We start from the raw sequence: 10,000 nt of genomic DNA, 5'->3' as shown, positions 1-10,000 counted from the left end.
TGTGTGAATGCGGTGTGCGTAGGGTGCGTGCGCGCGTGTGTGTACCTATGTTTCCGAAACAATTATCGAACTTTCGGGTACCTACATTATTTACAAATATAATTACTTGAGTGTCAAGTATATTTTTGTTCATATGAATATTTTATATACATCTTGTTTGTCAATCTTAATTAACAAATTACTTCACACCGTAAATTAGCTTATCATTCAGTTAGAACAAGTATAGTTTGAAATAACATTAGTTGCTTGCGTTTATCTACGTTATTTTGATGTGACTCGAGTATGGGTTTAAACACACACCTGGGATAATTTCAATTTTGAATATTTATATAAAGTCTACAGCAAACTAAAGTTTTTCTTTAATAGGTATTTATTACTTTTAATTCCTCTTCTTGCCTCATGTCTAGTACATTTTTACGTTTAATTAATATGAAAAGATAATAGTCCTATTATTCTAGAATTAAGTCACAATACGCTGATTTCATTGACAGAGTAGCTCATTTTAATATACAATTACCGTTACTGTGAGACGATTTGCCATTCTTCATGGTTAAGTAAACAAAATTCACTTCATTTCCATGGCAAATTTAAAGATAATTTTACCTTCTAATAAATGATGTACAGAAGTGACTGACCCTTTCACTATCACTTGTATTTTGTGCTAACTGTCGCATCTAGGCCGAGTAGCCACCAGCTGTGCTTCACCAAGTAAGACTGTAGCCAGTGAAGTTTATAAAGCGGCCTTTCATGCGAGAGAATAGCAGTCACTGTTGATGAAATATCATGATGGTTGGGCAATTAACTCCACCTAGTTAATATAAGTCAGAGATGGAAAATAACATTTATACAAAAGAAATACTTTTAATATCCAAAAAAATATTTCGTATAGAGCAGCTTGGCATCTTAGGGACGTCCGGTACACTTGTGCTTCACAAGTGTCAGTCTAAGGGCCAACATAGCGCTAAACTAAGTCGGACGGGAAAACCGACTTACAGAGATTGAAGTTACTCTTAATGATCTAATAAAAGTATAATTTAATATTTTCGTATCCCTAATAATGTGTTTAGGGTGAGTCATCAAATCTACATTGAATTTGAATACCTAGAAATTATTCAAGTAAATTAATGTCACGCCGATGCTAATTAGCGAAATCTCTCTCCCCTTTTCTTCCCAGACCGTCTTCTGTAAATGACATTTCTATTTATTACGGTAATTCAAGAATAAATGGACAATGAATTTAGCACGTGTATTTTCGTAATCGAACGAGTTAAAATAGCATTAATACCATCAAATATATTTACGAATCCCATTTTTCTAGAATTAACAACAAAGCACATCTATGCCTGCAAGCGTTTGGGATTTACTTAGGATACATTTCTTACGAAATTAAAAGCATTCATACTATGAAAAAGATATGAGGTACGTAGACAGTGATGTAAAGATTAACATGCCAGTTTCATCGTTCGGATGAATCACGATTTAAGGCATATATACTTTCCTGTGAAAAAGAGTCTTTAATTGATAACCTTGCCTCTCATGCAAGCGAGATTAATTGGCCTTCTCTTTTATTAAGGACAAGATCATCGCGAGAAAATGTCTTCCATTTTCACAAGGCCAATACTTCGCATTTTCATTACAATCCTTTCGTAGGTTAAAAGAAACCTTGTTATAACAACTTATACATCTCGCTATCTTACGTTCTTTCAAATCAAATCTATCGAATTTTCTTTACGTTCAACAAACGTTGTTATCAGGACAAATATATGAAACCTAACCAAAAGGAAAATTAGTATTAACTAGAACGGGCACTCCATAGAGCGCATACCTACACCTACATCTTGTTGTATATTTCAAGATAGGCAATTGAATTAAGTACATTTTGGCACTAGTTTCATGCAAATCGGATAGAAATAGACCATGATATCGGGAAAAGACTTTTTTTACCTTTTCCTCACCTTGACCTTCACTTTTGATCCAATCACTCGCAAAATCTAATAAAATTGTCCTTGGATTAGGACCATTCGTCCCACCAAATTTCATGAGATTCGATCGCACAGTTTTTGAGTTATACTAATCACAAAGACACAGACAGACTGGCAAATAAATAAATACACAAACAATGGTAATGACATCACTTATATCATGTTGTATATCATAATATAAGTAATTGGATTATGCATATTTTGGCACTAGTTTCATGCAAATCAGATAAAAATTGACATTTTATAGCAGAAAGAAATCTTTTACTTTTTCATGACCTTGACCTTTTGACCCAGTCACTTCCAAAATCTAATCATATTGTCCCGACAAACTTCACGAGATCAAATAGTTTTTGAGTTTAGTGATTCATTTTTTACCTTATTGTGACCTTGGCCTTGACTTTTGTTGACCCAATCACTCCCAAAATCTAATCATATTGTCCTTGGATTATGGCCAATCATCCCACTAAATTTCATGAGATTCGGTCAAATAGTTTTTGAGTTATGCGAATTACAAACACACAGACAGACAACGCCTATAAAAGCATAACCTTCGCCGCAACGAAGTTGGCGAAGGTAATAATAATGAACATTTGTTATTGCAGTTTCTATAACTTATCCATTTTTCTAAAGACTCACAGAAGAGGTAATTAAACCTTGTCGGTGCCAGCAGTAAAATTTGGATTTTTTTCTCATTTCTGACAGAATCATCACACGATGTTCTTCATAAACGAACGTCATTATCATAATGCTCATCATCTTGAAAATAATTTAGCAAGTTTCTTTTCTTTTATTTACCATAAAAACAAAAGCTGTCAAAAGCAAGACCATTTTTCAAGATTAAAATGACGGGGCGAAGCTTAAAAGGGGAGATGAGCGCGGATTAATTTCGTATTTACATTCTCTGTAAATCCCTGCAGGTAACTTTCTTACACTAAAGGGTGGAAAAGAGGATTTCTAGCCATTAATAATAATAATAATAATAATAATAATAATAATCATAATAATAATAATAATAATAGTTTACCCAGCTGTGTCGATGGATGGAAATTGCCATATCACCGTCATTTCAGTAACAAAAATGTAACTGAAGTAAAGAAAATGTATACTGTAATATAATCACACATAAATTACCGAGAGAGAGAGAGAGAGAGAGAGAGAGAGAGAGAGAGAGAGAGAGAGAGAGAGAGAATAAAAGATAGATAGATATATACTGTTGATCGACAGGCAGACGTAAAGCCAGAAATGCAATATCGGTGCAGTGGGATCTTTTGGCTTATCGAGCAATCTTCGTATTCTCAGGAATCAGGACGACGGATTTAGAAAATTAAGCATCATTGCAACGTCTTCACAACACCTCTCTCTCTCTCTCTCTCTCTCTCTCTCTCTCTCTCTCTCTCTCTCTCTCTCGCTTTGTTTTTCTCTCCGTTTCAAGTATGTTTCTCTCTAAGCTTATCATTTATCCCTACTTCTGTCTCTTTTTCCACATGCCTCTCAACGACTATCAAATTCGTTTTGTTTTGTGTGTGATTTCCTTGTATATATGAGTTCCTTCCAACATATACAACCTTGTGTATTCTAACAGATTACGTTTACATAACGTGTTTAAAAGGATTTATATTCTATACTTTGTCTAAGTTGATGATGATGTCTTGCATTTCATATCTGGAAATCTCGCTCGTAGCCAGCAAAAGGTGGGTGATGTAATTAAGTCCTTTTTAAACAAAATCCTAAAGATAAATCCTTATACTTTGAAGAAAACGAATGAAAAATAACGTTATAGAACTACCTTTAGAAAAGTAGAAATGGGAAGGCCTTTACAATGAAAGGGTCTGGGAGAGTTAGGGATCCAAGGAGATATTTGGAAGAATAAAAGACCACACGAAGACAATGCAATTTTGGAAGGAAAAAAACACTACATATATTGCCTATAATAATAATAGCTCATGTGACAACTAACAAGTCCAGTGATTCGAGGTTACAAAAGCCAATAAAATAATACGCCTAATCCGTACCAATCTGTGCATCAGCCACGGACAAGGAATCATGACATTTATATAGCAATATTGATTCTCATAGTACAAAATTGGTCGATGAAATCATCCAAAATAAACATCCGGAGAAATAGGAAGAGCGAAATCCAACCCAATATCCACAGCTCGAAGAAACCTAAACGTGTTGGTGTCGGAAAGTTTATGATCTTTAGTATCTGTATAAATTCATAATTATGAGTACTCGCAAACATAGAAGTGTAAAGCGTAACCAGTATGTTGAAACTCTCGAGGAACTGACACCTGGTGCAAAAATTACTTTGATAAAAAAACGAAGTTATGTAGGTTATTCCGACGAAATGAGTTCACGCTTTATTCAAAAAATGATATTTGAATTTTTTTTTAAGGTTAATGATAGTGTAAACGTGAACATATATACTAGAATGCGATATCCCCTTTGCACTTGAACAATTTACAAAGGGAAGATCATGCGTAGAATTTTCTAATTATGAATAGAAACTTCCAAATTTTAAATAACAATTAAAGTAATTATTAAGAGTATATTCAACTTGAGCAATTAGCCTTCGCTTGTTCTCTGTTAGTAAGAAGCTAAGATAATGTGAACAAATTAGTAAGCAGAAAGACACGACAGGGATGTCAGAACTACAGAGAATACAAACATTCGAAACCAAATTTTATTGTAACCATAAATATAGGCAATATCCTAAAAAAATAGTTATAACATTCGTGTGCTAACTCGCCCAGAAAAACTGCTTACGTAAAAAGGAAACTAATGGAAATCGGGAATGTCAATAGCTAAATATTTTTTCGTGCCTCTTTATTGAAACAGGAAATATATTGGACAATATATAAGGGGAACTGATATATCATGATAGCGTCGCTTGGCTTGAATTCTTCCACAGATGAAAAAAAAATTCCGGAGATCCCATATTATAATTTAACTATATGTGATGTTCGCCAGTATTATGGAAATTGCATCTAGGTCAAAAATATCTCACGATTATTTTGCTATATGTAATGGAATTTAAATTCTCTCTTTTGAATTTTGGCTACATTTACTATTAGTCAAAACTATGGTAGAGCCTTGCAAGTATTGTATTTGGCTGTTGCTTTAACATTTTTATCTTTATAAAATAAAACTGTTGCTTTAAGAAACTTGAAGGATGATCTTTATTCAAACCTAGGTCTGTAATTTACTTCTTTATTCAAACCTAGGTCTGTAATTTTCAGAATAAGAACAGCCTTTTGATAATCTTGAGAAATTGCTTTACTTCTGTATTCAAACCTAGGTCTGTAATTTTCAGAATTAGAACAGCCTTTTGATAATCTAATGAAATTGCTTTACTTCTTTATTCAAACCTTGGTATGTGACTTTCAGAATTTGAACAGCCTGTTGATAATCTTGAGAAATTGCTTTACTTCTGTATTCAAACTTAGGTCTGTAATTTTCAGAATTGGAACAGCCTTTTGATAATCTAAAGGAATTACTTTACTTCTTTATTCAAACCTAGGTCTGCAATTTTCAGAATTTGAACAGCCTTTTGATAATCTTGAGAAATTACTTTACTTCTCTATTCAAACCTAGGTCTGTAATTTTCAGCATTAGAACAGCCTTTTGAAAAGTTTAAGAAGTTTAGTGACCTAATTAGTGAAACGTAGGTTTTTGTAATCTTCAGCATTAGAACAGACGTTTGATGATTTTAGGAAATTTACTTACTTCACTAGTCAAACCTAGGTTTTTGTAATCTTTAACACCATAACAGCCTTTGGTAATCTTAAGCAACTTACTTATTTTAGATTTGAAACCTATGTCTTTGTAATTTTCAGCATTATAACAGTCTTTTGATAATTCAAGAACTTTACTTAATACATTATTGGAACCTAGGTCTTTGTAAATTACAGCATCATAACAGCCTTTTGATAATCTTAAGTTACAACCAACAATCCAATGGCAAAAACTCAGCCCCAAGATAGGAAAGTCACCATTCATAAATAGTGTTGTAAAATGATGAACTTCTAGAACTCTGTCTTTTAGCTTATAGGAATTAACACTGAAACAAGTACCAACCTCTAACTCACTCTATGAAAGACCTTTGATAAAGGATATAGAACACAGAGAAGAATGCGATGGAAATTTAAATTGGGCAAAATAAAAAATGAATTTTCGTGACAAAAATGACTCCTTGGACTAGCTGTGATTACTACTGTGTTAATCTACATTGATCAGGAGACCAGTATATTTTATATCATTATTATCATAAGAAAAGCTTTATGCTGGGATCACAATTGAGTGATATAGCCATGGCAATGTGGTGAGATGTTGATTTTAGCCAAATTTTGATCGTATCGCCACACATCCCCATTCATCCCGGGTGTGTTTTGCACCAAATCCCACGAACCGAGATGAGCGTCTTCACGTGTGGGACACATCCCGAGTTACCACACGCCGTCGCAACACTGGCGGACAGAATGAAACCTGCTCTGTTTTTTGTCTAGTGTGCGATAAGGGTCTGGCACCTGTGATACAACGAGTGCAAGGAGATAACGCATCGCATTATCCGTGTTCTGTTTCGCTGTTATTACTAACCTCATCGCCTCTCAAAACTATATATGCAATATATCTCCCTATGGGAGACGTGGCAACATGCATCACCGCGCATGCGTCCAGCGCTGGTATGTTAAGTAAGAGAGAGAGAGAGAGAGAGAGAGAGAGAGAGAGAGAGAGAGAGAGAGTTTACCTTATGGAGAGACTAAAGTGAAAAGTAAAAGTACACCATGGCTGGTTGCCCCCTATGTGGATTTTCGAGGGGAGACGGAAAAAAGTAGATCAGATGTGGCTATAATAGGTGATACCACAAGATGTGTTCATAGAAGACCTAGAAAACTTGAAATGGATTTGTCCACGCTGTGTAGATGAAGCCATTATGGCCAAGGCAACTATATTGAAAATGGAGGCGGAATTGAAAATGAAAGACCTTTATATAAACGGCCATGAAGAGAAAATATCTGAACTAGAACACCGAATTCCAGAACTCACTGCGGACGCACAAATTCCACCCAGACCACTGAATGTTGATAATCTAGCGATTAATATGGAATCAATTAAGTTAACACCTCAAACACTGATGGATCCAAAATAAAAGAAAATGACATATGCTGACAAAGTTAAGGAACAAATCTAGTAATTAAATCGACATAAGCATAAACTAAAATTACATAAGGTAGGATATGCACTTTAAAGACATTCCAATTCTCAATTCAAGGTCAGTTTCAAATGAAAATGTAAACTTTGCTGACGAAAAGATCAGAGAGGAAGCAGCAAACAAGATTTAAACCATAGTTGCCGACATAGAGACGAGAAAAATTGGAAAACTAAAAGCTAAAATAAGGATTTGCAATGTAAACAATGATGAAGACGAAACAGTAAATGCTTTGATTCAAAGAAATCGTTGCCTGGACCACATCCCAAAAAATAGAAGAAAAGATAAATCTGGTATTCAAAAAAAGTGCTGCAGGGGGCACTATCCACTACTTGTGGAAATGTGATCATGAAGTTCGGAAGGCTATTCGTGATAATGGTAATAAAGTTATGTTACGATGGGGTACTTACAAGATACGTGATAGGTACCATGTGATCACCTGCTACTACTGTCAGAGGTATGGACATTTTGAGAAAGATTGCAAGTTTAAGACTGATGATAAAGTCTGCGTGAAATGTTCAGAAAAAAATAACGCTCCAACAAAGAATGTAATTAGCAAGCGTTATAATGTACAAACTGCACAAAATTATAAAACAAATCAAATGATCACACAGTGAATTCAATAAACTGTAAAGCTTATGATTTGGAATTGAAAAGACTTGCAGAAAATACTGATCATGGATACTAAGGATGGCATAAACTGTGGCTATGTAAATATACAATAGGTTGGTAATAAAACTACTCAAATTTGAGAATTGATAAATGGGAAATATTTGAACATACTAACATTATCCGAAACATGGTTAAATAACTTTGACAAGGTTAAGATCGCTGAAATGACCCCCTACACACACGCTTTCTTTCGAGAGAGGGCAGGTCTTGTGGGGGGTCAGGCTCTTCATTCATAAGAGTTACTCAAATCTCAAGATGTTAAAAAGAACTAGTGTAACAAGCTTTGCATCTCTAGAAATAAACTTTATGCACAAAAACAATAAGATATCCATTGTAACAGTTTACAAACCTCCGAGAACAAGTACTAATATCTTCTTTCAAGAATTCAGTGTACTTATTGAGATGACTATCATAGAGAAAAAAGAATTAGTTATTTGTGGAGACTTCAATATTTAAATGGATGACCCATCAAACCTTGATGCTTCAGCATTCAGTGAGTTATTGGAATCATATCAATTGATAAATAACGTTGACTTGGCAACTACTTTGACTAGGCATACGTTGGACCTAGTTTTAAATGATGACATGAATAACCATGTATCTGATACAAATGTAGAAGAGAAGTGCACTATATATCTCTCCAGTGACCAAACTTATTACGTTTAGACTACCTCTACAGAAACACGCAGTGACAAAGAAGGTAAACTTTAGACATAAATCAAACTTCTCTCCTTTTGGACTTATTGAAGAAGTTACAAAGAAAATAAATGATGCTATCAGGATTCCCTGTGATCATGATAACCAAACTTTGTTGGGCGCTACGTGTGTTGACTGCCTTATGAGTAAAAGTGAATATGATGGCATGTGTCCATAGATGGAAAAGATTACACTTGTTAAAGACTGATCTCCTTGGTTTGATAGAGAGACTTTAGAGAAAAATAGGGAAAATATGTAAAGAAAGAAAGTGAAATCGGTTAAAAACTGAAAGTATATTGGTAGAATACAAAACTGCAATGTGCCAATATGATTACCTTCTAAAAAGGAAAAAAAAAGTGAATACTATAAGAGAAAGATCCGCGAAGCAGCAACAGACATAAATAAGTTATATCGTCTCCTAAATGGTATAATGGGAAATGTAAATGAAAAAAAAGGCTACTAGAGTTGTTCAGTGACCAAAAGCTAGCAAATAATTTTCTAGGATTCTTTAGAAACAAAATAGAAAATATAACTAGGTCATTTGCAAATATTCATCATCAGATTAAGGCTACACCAGATACACATAAAATTAACGAAACTTAATAATGTAACACAAGACGATGTCACCAGTATTATCAAGAGAGCAAAGAAAACAAACTGTGCGGTCGATCTAATGCCAATATCTGAAGTAACTGGAGAAAGAAACTTTTCTAGTCCAACTGATATAATCACGAGAAGAGGAAATATAAGAAGCATCGATGAGTGTAAGTTTCCCAAATCTGAGAAAATAGCTATAGTCACACCGGTTCTGGAAAGTGCTCTAGATTATTATTATTATTACTAGGCTATAGTCTATTTCTTTTAGCGATGCAGGTTTGCACCGACTCGCAGCGGTGCCCTTTTAGCTCCGAAAAGTTTCCTGGTCGCTGATTGGTTAGAATTATCTTGTCCAACCAATCAGCGATCAGGAAACTTTTCGGAGCTAAAAGGGCACCGTTGCGAGTCGGTGCAAATCTGCCTCGCTAAAAGAAATGGACTATAGCTAAGCTACAGCCCTAGTTGGAAAAGCAAGATACTATAAGCCCAAGGACTCCATCAGGGAAAAATAGTCCAGTGAGGAAAGGAAATAAGGAAATATATAAAAGATATGATAAATAATGAATAATTAAAATATGTTTTAAAAACAGTAACAATATTAAAACAGATATTTCATATATAAACTATAAAAAGAATCATGTCAGCCTGTTCAACATAAAAATATTTAATGCAAGTTTGAAATCATGAAAGATTTACCAATTCAACTACCAGATTAGGAAGATCATTCCACAACTTGGTCACAGCTGGAATAAAACTTCTAGAATATTGTGTCGTACTGAGCCTCATAACTATTAGAAATAACTGCATGCCTAGTATTACGACAGGATGGAACTGACTGGGGAGA

At 34.5% G+C, this 10,000-nt stretch overlaps 1 protein-coding gene across 2 annotated transcripts in view; it reads right to left on the bottom strand.

Moving 5' to 3' along the window:
• LOC137653700 (endoplasmic reticulum aminopeptidase 1-like) overlaps nt 1–713 on the bottom strand; it is a 512,338-nt gene extending 511,625 nt beyond the window's left edge. The window contains exon 1 of one of the 2 annotated variants that reach the window (XM_068387282.1): nt 604–713. The gene's annotated coding sequence lies outside the window, so the exon portion shown is untranslated. Of the gene's footprint in view, nt 1–517 lie in introns of both variants that reach the window. The other variant, XM_068387289.1, reaches the window with a different exon arrangement.
• Between the last annotated feature and the right edge of the window lie 9,287 nt (nt 714–10,000).

This window comes from Palaemon carinicauda, chromosome 1 (genome assembly GCF_036898095.1).
Source record: "Palaemon carinicauda isolate YSFRI2023 chromosome 1, ASM3689809v2, whole genome shotgun sequence".
Taxonomy (NCBI): Eukaryota; Metazoa; Arthropoda; class Malacostraca; order Decapoda; family Palaemonidae; genus Palaemon; species Palaemon carinicauda.
Note: the sequence above shows the minus strand (reverse complement) of the source record. Positions and strands in the feature narration are given on the sequence as shown.